This window comes from Procambarus clarkii, chromosome 45 (genome assembly GCF_040958095.1).
Source record: "Procambarus clarkii isolate CNS0578487 chromosome 45, FALCON_Pclarkii_2.0, whole genome shotgun sequence".
Lineage (NCBI taxonomy): Eukaryota > Metazoa > Arthropoda > Malacostraca > Decapoda > Cambaridae > Procambarus > Procambarus clarkii.
Window position 1 is genome coordinate 689,623 of NC_091194.1, and position 12,303 is coordinate 701,925.

At 42.8% G+C, this 12,303-nt stretch overlaps 1 long non-coding RNA gene across 1 annotated transcript in view; it reads right to left on the reverse strand.

Moving 5' to 3' along the window:
* LOC138350435 (uncharacterized) overlaps positions 1–8,259 on the reverse strand; it is a 63,145-nt gene extending 54,886 nt beyond the window's left edge. Inside the window, exon 1 of the long non-coding RNA XR_011222076.1 lies at positions 7,996–8,259. This is a non-coding gene — a long non-coding RNA (uncharacterized lncRNA). The remainder of the gene's footprint in view (positions 1–7,995) is intronic.
* Between the last annotated feature and the right edge of the window lie 4,044 nt (positions 8,260–12,303).

Consider the following 12,303-nt stretch of genomic DNA (forward strand, 5'->3'; position numbering starts at 1 on the left):
GGCCTTAGTGTTATCTGAGCCTGATATATAAACACTCTCAGGGGAAACCTCCCACACACACACAACCCGGAAACACCGACGTCGTAAACAAGGCATTTTATGAACATTTCCTTATCAATTGTGAACCAAAAATGTAAGTGTCCCCCCCCCCTCTCCTCAATGATAACACAATGTCTCTAAGATATGTATCATTGAACAGGATTCACAACCCTATGGTGTCATGACAACTGTCTTCCCGATAGTTTGTTATCTTGATGATCAATTGATCAACAAAGATCAATTGCATTGATCTTTGCAATTGTGCAACTGTGTGATGTATATATATATATATATATATATATATATATATATATATATATATATATATATATATATATATGGAAAGAGGAATATTGACAAGACTTACAGGTCATATATAACCAAACACAACAGGATCTGACATACAGATTGCTGAATGATTAAGTTTTTGGGAAATACAAATCGGATCGGTCAAATTGGCAAGGAATTGTAAGTTGATGGCGCTGTAAATATGACTGGAGGAAGTAGTGGTTTGTGAGAATAATAATAGATGCATCAGGTAATTATGTTACCTGTGATCACTGGTATACTGCTCGCGAAGCCTTGGCCTCCAACGGCGTTGGTGATGGCTTGAGTGCCAGGTTGAACGAGCTGATTAAGAGTGGTTAATATCATTAATGAAGGCTTACTAAACAATCGTCAGGGGTGAAAACCCGAGTTTAGACATGTTGAGTGTTCGTTTCCACATTGTTGTAGCACACAGTGAAGTTTGGGCTCTTGGATGGCCTCAACCCTCACACGGGTTCCTAAGGTCACGACTCAGATTGAATTTCTTCATCTTGAAAAAATACCTGATTTGGCAAATTGCTTTTCTAACGACAATTGGATTATGAAACTGTGAATAATATTTAGTAGCCATTTTTTTCCATGTTTAAATGAACTTACTTTGAAAATATGCGGAAAATAAACTGAATGGTTCAAGCAGTGAAGAAGTCAGACCATTTACAAAACTGTTACTACAGATGCTAGAGCTGCACGGTAATTGAACGCCGGAAGTAACTCAACTTTCCGCTGTATTGCAACATCGGAGCAGCAACAATCTTTGGGTAAAAGATCCATTTGCTTTTGAGTGTGTGGTCGATATGACTAGAAAGCTGAGTCTCTCTCGCGTCCTGTCAAACATTAAGACCACCAACCATCATATTTTCACAATATTAGATCAATGTTTTGTAACATTATTCACTCATAAGTAAGATGAGTGTTTTGGTGCTTCTTTACCACTCGTTACGTGGGTGTAGTTGGTTGTGGTTGTTGACAAGGTGACAGAGAGAGACAAAGAGTGCTGTTAGTACATTTATACCTCCACCAGCCTGGGAATTTGGGGCATAATTATTGGGTACGTCTGCACGTCGCACTCAAGGGCTTCAAGTCACACTCAAGGGCCTCAAATAACACTCAAGGGCCTAAAGTCACACTCAGGAACCTCAAGTCATACTCAAGGGCCTCAAGTCGCACTCAAAGGGCCTTAAGTCACTCTCAAGGGTCTCAAGTCGCACTCAAAGGGGCTCAAATCACACTCAAGGGCCTCAAATCGCACTCAAAGGGCCTCAAGTCACACTCAAGGGCTTCAAGTCACACTCAGGGACCTCAAGTCACACTCAAGGGCCTCAAGTCACACTCAACACATAGACCTATCATCGTGTGAATCATACTGGGCAAAAATATGTCACACTTAACGGACACATTTTACATTCATGTTGTTTTTGCGTATTGATTTAACTATTAAGATTGTGCGCATAACAATGCAGTATGAATCACAAGGTTAAAATAACTTTACTTGTGGTCTCACTTTGTTACATGATAGACAGATTCAGATTTAAAATAGGATCATGCAGGTGTGTGATACTGTATAATGCCAGGATTGATTACGCACTTACACAACCCCCTTACGAAACCTGTACATCTTTTACTAATCACGGCGGCATTGTTTACGAGCTGGGAAACTTGACAACTCAAGGTTATTATTGTTGTAACAACCTCGTAGTACACAAGGAGGTTGTTGTAACAAGCTCGTAGTACACAAGGAGGTTGTTGTAACAAGCTCGTAGGTGTATGTAGGGGAGAGCTTGGAGATCCAGCGGTGTATGTCATGGTTCAAGGGATAAGGCGCGTGTCTGCAGTGACCCACAACTCTGGTTCCTCCATCCCATCTGCTCCCAAGATTGTCCCAACCTCGCAGTGGTTCGCAAACGGTTCAATAAATGTCAACAAAGCTACCATGATTGATGAAAGATGTAGAGGTTTCGTAAGTGGTTGTGTAAATGCTCGGTGAATCCTGGCGCTGGGTCGTGGGTGTGGTAAAAAAAAAAATAAGTTGGAAGAAGATTGTAAGGCACTTTCCGTGTGTTTTCAACACTTGATCAAAGTGGAGGTTCTTCGCGCGCTGATTGGCGCACGCCACGACACTCTCCATTTGAATCCCGGGACGGTTATTGACCTGTGCTTCAGTGACGGTTAAAGTCCGTTGCTTCAGTGACGGTTAAAGTCCGTTGCTTCAGTGACGGTTAAAGTCCGTTGCTTCAGTGACGGTTAAAGTCCGTTGCTTCAGTGACGGTTAAAGTCCGTTGCTTCAGTGACGGTTAAAGTCCGTTGCTTCAGTGACGGTTAAAGTCCGTTGTTTCAGTGATCGTTATAGCCCGTTGCTTCAGTGATTATTATAGTCCGTTGCTTCAGACCGTTGCTTGTCTCCGTGGCTCAGTGGTAAAATACTCGCCCGGCGCTTCGCGAGCGCTTTGACCTAAATTCGTATCCTGGCCGGCAAGAATTGACCGGGCGCCAATCCTTAACTGTTGCCTCTGTTCACCCAACAGTAAAATGGGTACCTGGTTGTTAAACGATTTGGCGGGGCCGTATTCCGGGGAAAATTAGGGTTAAGGACTTGCCCGACTCGCTATGAGTGCTGGTGTCTGTACGAGAGTGTAACAACTCTTGTACTGTACTTATAAGTAACGACAAGTGACGGTTTACACCGTTCCTTGAGAGACGGGTGCGTTACGAGACGGTGTAGTCGCTCTCAATATCAGAAATATGTGTAAAAGTAGAGGACTCGAAATCTTTGTGTATATAATAGCCAGCATGCCGCCTCTTTCTCAGCACAGAAAGTCATATTAACATGTTAATATGGAAGAGAAAGTGTCCATCATGTGGGCACATGGTAGAGAGAACACATGTAGCGGAGGACGTACTCAGCAGGTAGCGAGCCACGGTATATACAACACAACACTTGAGCCTAACACCTCACGACTAGGATACACCAGCCAGCTACACAGCCACTTGCGAAACCTGTGCATCTTTTCTTCAGTCATGGCGACTGTGTTTACAATGATTAAACAGTTTGTGATCTAACTTCTGCGAGGTTATGTATAACACTAATAACTTGCGTTGTGAGGTTTCCAAGTTTGTAAACTCCTTTAAAATTGTAGACAAAGTCGCCATGTTTGAGGAAAGATGTACAGGTTTCGTAAGAGGTTGTGTAAATGTTTGATGATTACTGGTCCTAGTCAATTACTGCAATGAATGCAAAATTACCTTAACGAAAAGTCCTCTGCAATGTTTCAAAGTAACTCAGTTTAAACCAACTGAACGCAACGAGGCATTCAACACCTTAACCATCAGGAGACTGACCACAGATTACTTCCTCATATCCTGCACTGTTCCCTGCACGGCCCCCGCCCCCGCCTGCACCTTCAGATGTCCTAACAATAGCTGACGACTTGTATTTTGAGTGGGGAGTCCGTATAAACAACTGGGCCTCTACCCTTCAGATAGAACTATTTGCTTCTTGCACTGAAATGTGTACATGTCTCCAAACTTGATACATTAATTTAAGTGATTATTATCCTTAATTGCTCTCTTTAACTCGTAACTGTAACATGCTCGTGTCTGAAGCTAGACACAAATACAATAAAATTATTAATGATGGCAACAGTCCATTTCATGTGAATTCCATAACTTGAGTCACGTTGGCCTCTGAATGCAATAGAGCTGATGAGTTAGCTAAAGAATCTGTCTTCAAAGGAGAAATTGAGTATAACCTTGGACTGTCAATAAGCAGTCTTAGAGCAATAGTACACCAAGAACTTCAACAAAATCTTGAAGATCTGAGGCAAAGTGAAATCAACACTGTAATTCCATCTATCATCATACAATCATGCAAGAATTAGAGCCACACACATATATTGATCATCCAATAAAATCTGCAGACTCCTAGATGTTATAAAAGCTTGGCTTAGATTCTGCTATAAGTTTCTCTGGGACTTTTCATTTACCTGCTGAAGTAGACCTGACCAAATGTAAACTGTGTCAACAACAGTATTGGTCCTCCCTCCGTCACAATGTGATGGAGAGCGAATGATGCGAGAATTCAGAGACAACTCTGGAACAAATGTTCAAGAAATGAGTAGATATTTAATTCAAAATGATATACTGCGGGACATTGTACCCAAATATCATCCCAGTTTGCTAACTGTAAGTAGTAAATGTTGGTGATTGTATCAACCAAATTATATATAACTGCCTCACCACAAATGTAAACTGATTAACTTAGAGATTGTTGTCGTGCAGTTTTGAACTTACTGTTGATATATACATTAAAGTTATAAGAATTTACAATTACCTTATCAAGACTCTTAGTGGCTTAGCTGAGTATATTTTGGGATTAACTTCCTGAGACCATTATGTCCACTACCGATCAGAGTATGAGTATGGGGTGCACAATAAACTACCCCTCACAGTGTGAGTATGGGGTGCACAATAAACTACCCCTCACAGTGTGAGTATGGGGTGCACAATAAACTACCACTCACAGTGTGAGTATGAGGTGCACAATAAACTATCCCTCACAGTGTGAGTATGGGGTGCACAATAAACTACCCCTCACAGTGTGAGTATGGGGTGCACAATAAACTACCCCTCACAGTGTGAGTATGGGGTGCACAATAAACTACCCCTCACAGTGTGAGTATGGGGTGCACAATAAACTACCCCTCACAGTGTGAGTATGGGGTGCACAATAAACTACCCCTCACAGTGTGAGTATGGGGTGCACAATAAACTACCCCTCACAGTGTGAGTATGGGGTGCACAATAAACTACCCCTCACAGTGTGAGTATGGGGTGCACAAACTACCCCTCACAGTGTGAGTATGGGGTGCACAAACTACCCCTCACAGTGTGAGTATGGGGTGCACAATAAACTACCCCTCACAGTGTGAGTATGGGGTGCACAATAAACTACCCCTCACAGTGTGAGTATGGGGTGCACAAACTACCCCTCACAGTGTGAGTATGGGGTGCACAATAAACTACCCCTCACAGTGTGAGTATGGGGTGCACAAACTACCCCTCACAGTGTGAGTATGGGGTGCACAATAAACTACCCCTCACAGTGTGAGTACGGGGTGCACAATAAACTACCCCTCACAGTGTGAGTATGGGGTGCACAAACTTCCCCTCACAGTGTGAGTATGGGGTGCACAATAAACTACCCCTCACAGTGTGAGTATGGGGTGCACAAACTACCCCTCACAGTGTGAGTATGGGGTGCACAATAAACTACCCCTCACAGTGTGAGTATGGGGTGCACAATAAACTACCCCTCACAGTGTGAGTATGGGGTGCACAAACTACCCCTCACAGTGTGAGTATGGGGTGCACAATAAACTACCCCTCACAGTGTGAGTATGGGGTGCACAATAAACTACCCCTCACAGTGTGAGTATGGGGTGCACAAACTACCCCTCACAGTGTGAGTATGGGGTGCACAATAAAGGAACAAGTTCAACAAGCACAGACAACGTTACCAGGCAGTAAACATGCTTTAAAAACGATGAAAATAATTTTTTGATGGGCAGTGGCCAAAATGTGGCTCTGTTATCAGATAATACCATGAGACTCTTGATAAGATCTTTGATAAGACACCTGTCACTATATTCTGGTGCTATGCCACACCTGTCACTTCTCTGGTGCTATGCCACACCTGTCACTACTCTGGTGCTATGCCACACCTGTCACTTCTCTGGTGCTATGCCACACCTGTCACTACTCTGGTGCTATGCCACATCTGTCACTTCTCTGATGCTATGCCACACCTGTCACTTCTCTGATGCTATGCCACACCTGTCACTTCTCTTATGCTATGCCACACCTGTCACTTCTCTGATGCTATGCCACACCTGTCACTTCTCTGGTGCTATGCCACACCTGTCACTTCTCTGGTGCTATGCCACACCTGTCACTACTCTGGTGCTATGCCACACCTGTCACTACTCTGGTGCTATGCCACACCTGTCACTACTCTGGTGCTTTATAAGTGTGACAGGTGCTATGACACACCTGTCACACATTTATAAAGAGAATGTGAGAATATTTTCGATTTGTCAAAATGATTTGGAAATTATTCAAAATAATCAGAATTTTTCCTAATCTGTATTTCGTCAAAATTTTTGGGCATTTGTCCAAAATTGTATAATTTTGAGATGTGTACAAATTCTTAGTGACATTATCGAAGACACAAAGCGAGTTAGTTGCTAAAATATAGTCATGACTTTGCAGATAATGTTGCATTTTATCTCTCACTTAACAGTTGATAAAGTCGAATGTGTAATTGCCGTTTGCTCTCAGAGTTCCGGGATGAGTAGTTTGACTTTTCCTTGCAGGTTTAACGATGTAACATTGGTGTCAGACGCCGGGAATAGCACCACACAAGTGGGGGACAGGCAGGCAGGGGGGTGGTGCATGAACAGTTGGAGTTGACATAAATGAAACGAGTTCCACCTGACACCATGCAAAAGCAGCCCTCACGATGACTTGTAATATCATATTAACACGACTCTGAATGGCTTCTTTGTTTGTTGCTGTGTTGTTAAATGTTAATCACCAGTGTCCACAAAATTGTCAACAAAGTTCTATCATACATGACCTGTAATTGTCTGTTAAATGCGTTCATGACATCAAAACGCTTCTTTCCTGCCACCGTACACATCCCTTCTCCCCTCCCCACTCCCGCTTCCCACGGCCTGTGAGTGCCACACCTCCTCATACCCCACATCCCGTTCCGAACGTGTCCACGCAGCCTACGCGTGGAACCAAGAGAGAGGGAGAGTCAAATTTTGGCAAATACAGACACAGAGAGAGAGACAAAGATAAGAGAGAGACAGAAATGGGCAGAGAGAGACAGAGAGAAGGGATGTCTTGACAGACGTTGCGATGTTCTAATTTTTCTCAGTTTTCTTCTTGAAGTCTTCTCGTACAGGGTAAAACCCGTCAATGTGTGTGTGTGTACTCACCTAGTTGTGCTTGCGGGGGTTGAGCTCCGACTCTTTGGTCCCGACTCTCAACTGTCAGTCAACTGGTGTACAGGTTCCTAAGCCTACTGGGCTCTATCACATCTATCACATCTATATTTGAAACTGTAACTGTGTGTGTGTGTGTGTGTGTGTGTGTGTGTGTGTGTGTGTGTGTGTGTGTGTGTGTGTGTGTGTGTGTGTGTGTGTGTGTGTGTGTGCATAAACTATATAGCTAAGCAACTCTTAATATATTTTTAACATGCGCCATTAAGAATGCAAATAATTTTATATTATTGAATTCATTCATTTTTACACAGAGAGTAATCGGTATGTATCAATGACACAAGCCGTAGGAGCCGTGGCGAGGGATCGAACCTCTGCGGTGGGTGTTCCTTGACACACACGCCCCAGGCAACCAGGCCACGACATGATCAAAAGATTGTATTTTTTCAGGAATATTCTCGCGTAGGCCGTAAGCCTTTGACTGTCCTAATAAAATCAATTATAAATAGTGTTTCAAAACAAGATAATCAAATGATTTTCCCAGTCTTAGGCAGTCTGTTGCAGCCTCTATGTCATGGCTAGAGATTTTGGAGATGGTGATGAAGAAAATGCTCAAGTCAGGACTTACTAAGGCTCCAGGGCTCCAGCAGTGACCGATGACGTTTTACAAGAGGCTGAGTTATATATATCTCTGGGGGTCACAGTATTATATATATCCATGGGTGGGGGGGTGTCACAGTACTTGGAACTGGAGGCTAAAGTTACAATTGACTCATGATGTAAGGAAAGGGAGAGACATAATTTGCTGGTAAATGGACAATGAATCATTAGTTTCCTAACCAACACAAACCAAGAGTTACTTAGTCACAGGAAATCCTCGAGTCGTATGGTTTAGCTGTTTCTTGATACTGTGCTCATCCTCAGCCTTATACGTAATGTTATATATATAGTGTGGAAAGGGTGTGTGTGTCACTAGGATGGTACGGTGTCACTGTAGCCTGATACAGTGTCACTGTAGCCTCATACGGTACAATCATTTCCTTCTCTCTTCTACAGCTATGAGATTTTTTTTTTTTATTATTATTTTCTACCACAAACGTGGCCACACATTTACAATGCTAACCAGCATATATACATTTTCTTCTGTCCTCCATGGACAGGGTTAGAGAAGTGTTAAACATATAGTTCAAGGGTTTATTGAACAATCAACCACAGAAGGTGATTCGGTGCTTTTAAAATGCTAAGCTAACCTACATACGTAAATACATAGATACACAGATTTACGTATGCCCTACATAAAGTGTTAGATGTGTCTTTTACATAGTGTCATTAATGTGCATTTACAAAGGTGAAATGTAATTCTGATCAGCTTCCATATGTACTTTATACACATACATATACATACACACACACACATATATATGTACACATACATATATACATTCATGTATACATACATATATACACACACACATGCATTCACATACATTTGTCTCTTTTACTCTGACAGAGTGAGATAGCTGATAGAGAAACAGCAATGAGATATAGTTTCCTTAACCTGTCCTCGTACCCCAGTCCTCATGAGTGTGGCGCTGGTCTTTTTACAAATTTTACACTTTTTCAGGTTAATTGTGTGGTTCTGGAGGTCCAGATTCCATGCCGTAGCGCATGTTCTGGTGCTGACCTCGCGCAGGCTGTGTAAAGTGTCTTCAAAGATCCCCTAATTTAGGTTTTTAGATGCTGTTGTGGTATTTGCCAGCGTCAAATGTGTTATCCAGCCCATCCTCCTGTTATGGTAGTTCTTATAGTAACAATGTTACTATAAGAACTACCATATACCATAGTATATATATACCGACGTACAACGAAATTAGAAAGTAAAATCGGCATTATTAAGTTGGACAAAGTGGAAAACTATTTTTTACTTGTGTTTCTTTGTCAAACTAAACTACCCTAACCTAACCTTCCAAGGCCTAATATACGATATCTGAGGCCTAATATAATACATATGTGTGCTATACTACTAGGCCTAGGAATATTTAAGTTTGTTTTTTAGCTTCAGTTTTGTATGAATTCCTTACTAGTCAGTATACTACTGTCAAAAAGCTAAGTACGTAGGAATTCGTGACTATTAACGCTGGTGGCAATAGGTGCTATCTGAACAGGAGGATGGATTGGTGTTATCCTATTATCTTCTGGTGGCACTGAAGGAATTTTTATCCACTCCCAAGTGTTTCTGTATTTAATTCTTTCAGCTGCCTTGTCCTTATGGTATGCCTCCAGCCTCATGTCCTCCTTTCCCAGCTTCATTACCTCTCTTGGCGTTTGTCAAGGTCTTCCTGTAACTTTCTGTAGTCCTTCTCTGTTTTTACATTCCTCATCAGCTTTGCATCGTCTGCAAACATTAACATGTACGACCTCCCTCTCTCGGGTAGGTCGTTCACATAAATCAGGAACGGTATTGGTCAGAGGACCGAGGCTTTGTACCCTAATTGTGACATTTGTCCAGTTTAACACCCCCATTTACTGTGACCCCCCTTGGCCTTCTCTTAGCTACTCCCTAACCCAGTTTATTGTTTTCTCAGTTATCCAAGTTTTGTCAACCTCTTGTACAACAGCCTTTCACGGGGAACTGTTTAAACTTCTTTCTGATAGTCAAGGAAGAGTCATTCCACCCAGCCTTCTTGTGCTTATTATATTTTGGTAACCTTGTCATAGAACTTTATCAGGTTTGTTCAGAATGACTTTTCTCCTATAAATCCATATTGACTTTAATTTATACAATTTAACTTCGTCATATTTTGTTATTTTCATCTTGACCGCCCTTTTTCAGCACTTTACAGGGGATGCCTGTAAATGACACTCTCCCTCTTTTGTTAATATTGGGACACCGTTTGGATTTATCCTGATTTTTGTGAGATCTCCAGTCTTGAGAGTTGTATTGGATATCTTAATGGATGACAAGTTCCCTCTGTAACCTGTAGCAGGCATTTGGATTCTAAGTTTGGTCCTACTGGATCAATATAATTATAATCTAGTTTCCTATCATCCCTTAGCCTCCACTCTTCACATCTTGTGATATCTGTGAAAATATTTCCTTCTTGCCTCGGCCTCATATCTTGATCTTTTACTGCTGTTGTGATGTTACTGTTGTTATGCAATAGATTCCGTTGGTCCGAAGCTTTTGATATTATTGTCATTTTTAAGTTCTCTTCACTCTTGACTCAGGTGTATTTATTTATGGTTCCCTTTAGTTACATTCTTTCGTCTTTGTTGAATTTTCTGAATGTTTCCATTTTTGTTGTGTTTTGTTTTTTGGCTCTTTCCTTGTCTTCTCTTTATTGTCTCTTTACGTCTGCTTCTTTCTCAAGGGGGATGAACTACTCTGTAGCATATACAGATTTTTCTAGTTAGAAATGTCATCTTATTTATTCGTTCTAATTGGCTCTTCCATTACACGTGTTGTAAGTAGACTTTACCGCTGGAGCAGTGACCGCGTGTGTACTCTCTGGCACTCTCCTCTAGTGCCGTGATGCCCATCAGGACAATAGCACAGTTGTGGCTGGCTCCCAGGGGCAGCTCATACTCTTATCTTCTCATGACCTCATTTTGGGGTAGACAGCAAGTCAAGTATAGCTGTGTTGTTGGTATATGTTGTCTCAAGATGTACCGGTCTGCTGCATGTGTCAACCTTAAGTCAGGTAACTCCTCACTTCCATCAGTGTCTCATTATCCAATCTGTTCTTCTGTGATTAAAATCCCCAAGAATTAGAATGTTAGCTCTTGCCTCCTTGCTACTGTTGCTGCTTTTACAGTACCATCACTTAGGTCTCGTAGCATTTGTGGTATAACCACACCGGCACGCCAGTGTTTGGTGGGACGCTGGTTAACATTGTTATAATGTTCTTAATTGTTGTTGTTTCTCTTTATGTTTACCACCTCTGTTTACTCTTCTATCCCACATATGATCTGATATTGTGCTGCATATATATCCAGTTCTCTATTGCGACGTGTATGTGTTCCCCTGCCAACCTCTCCTATGGCTCAACCCCTTTATTTGTTAGTCAGTCTGCATGTACATTACTTATTGCTATTGATCACTATTTCGCTGCTTTGATTTTGCATTGTTGTGGGCGAATCCAGTTAAGTCATGAGGGTGAAGGTGCTATGGTGGGCTAGTAACCTCTGCTGTTTGACTCCTCTGGTTCCTTGTTAGTGGTGTTTGTAGGTCGTCTTGCCTCATTTAGTGGTGTTTTAGGTTCAGCAGGTTGCACACCTTCAAAGCCCACCCACCGGAACTCTCATCACCCATCCACGCCCACCCATGCGACCTGAGGCGATCTTCACCCACGCCCTGACCCGTCCCACACACGCCCTGACCCGACCCACCCACGCCCTGACCCGTCCCACCCACGCCCTGACCCGACCCACCCACGCCCTGACCCGACCCACCCACGCCCTGAGCTTCTTGGCCGCAGGGCGCCTAACTATACACGTCATTACCACCACCCTAACAACAACCATTCCACCTAACAACCACAGTGGCACACGCAGAGGTAGCAGCACCACCACCACCACCTTCATCACTACCAGCACCACCATCATCAGCACCATCACCAACTATCAGCACCACCACCTCTATCAGCACCATCAACAACATCACTATCACCACCATTACTACTACCATCAGCATCACAACTCCTAGCAGCACCACCACCTCCACCACTACCACCACCAGCACCACCACTACCACCACCAGCACCACCACTACCACCACTACCACCACCAGCACCACCACTACCACCACCACCAGTACAACAAGAACATCAGCAATAATAATATCAACAGCAGCAGCATTCTGGGTGCCAGATGTGTGTGTGAGAGAGAGAGAGAGAGAGAGAGAGAGAGAGAGAGAGAGAGAGAGAGAGAGAGAGAG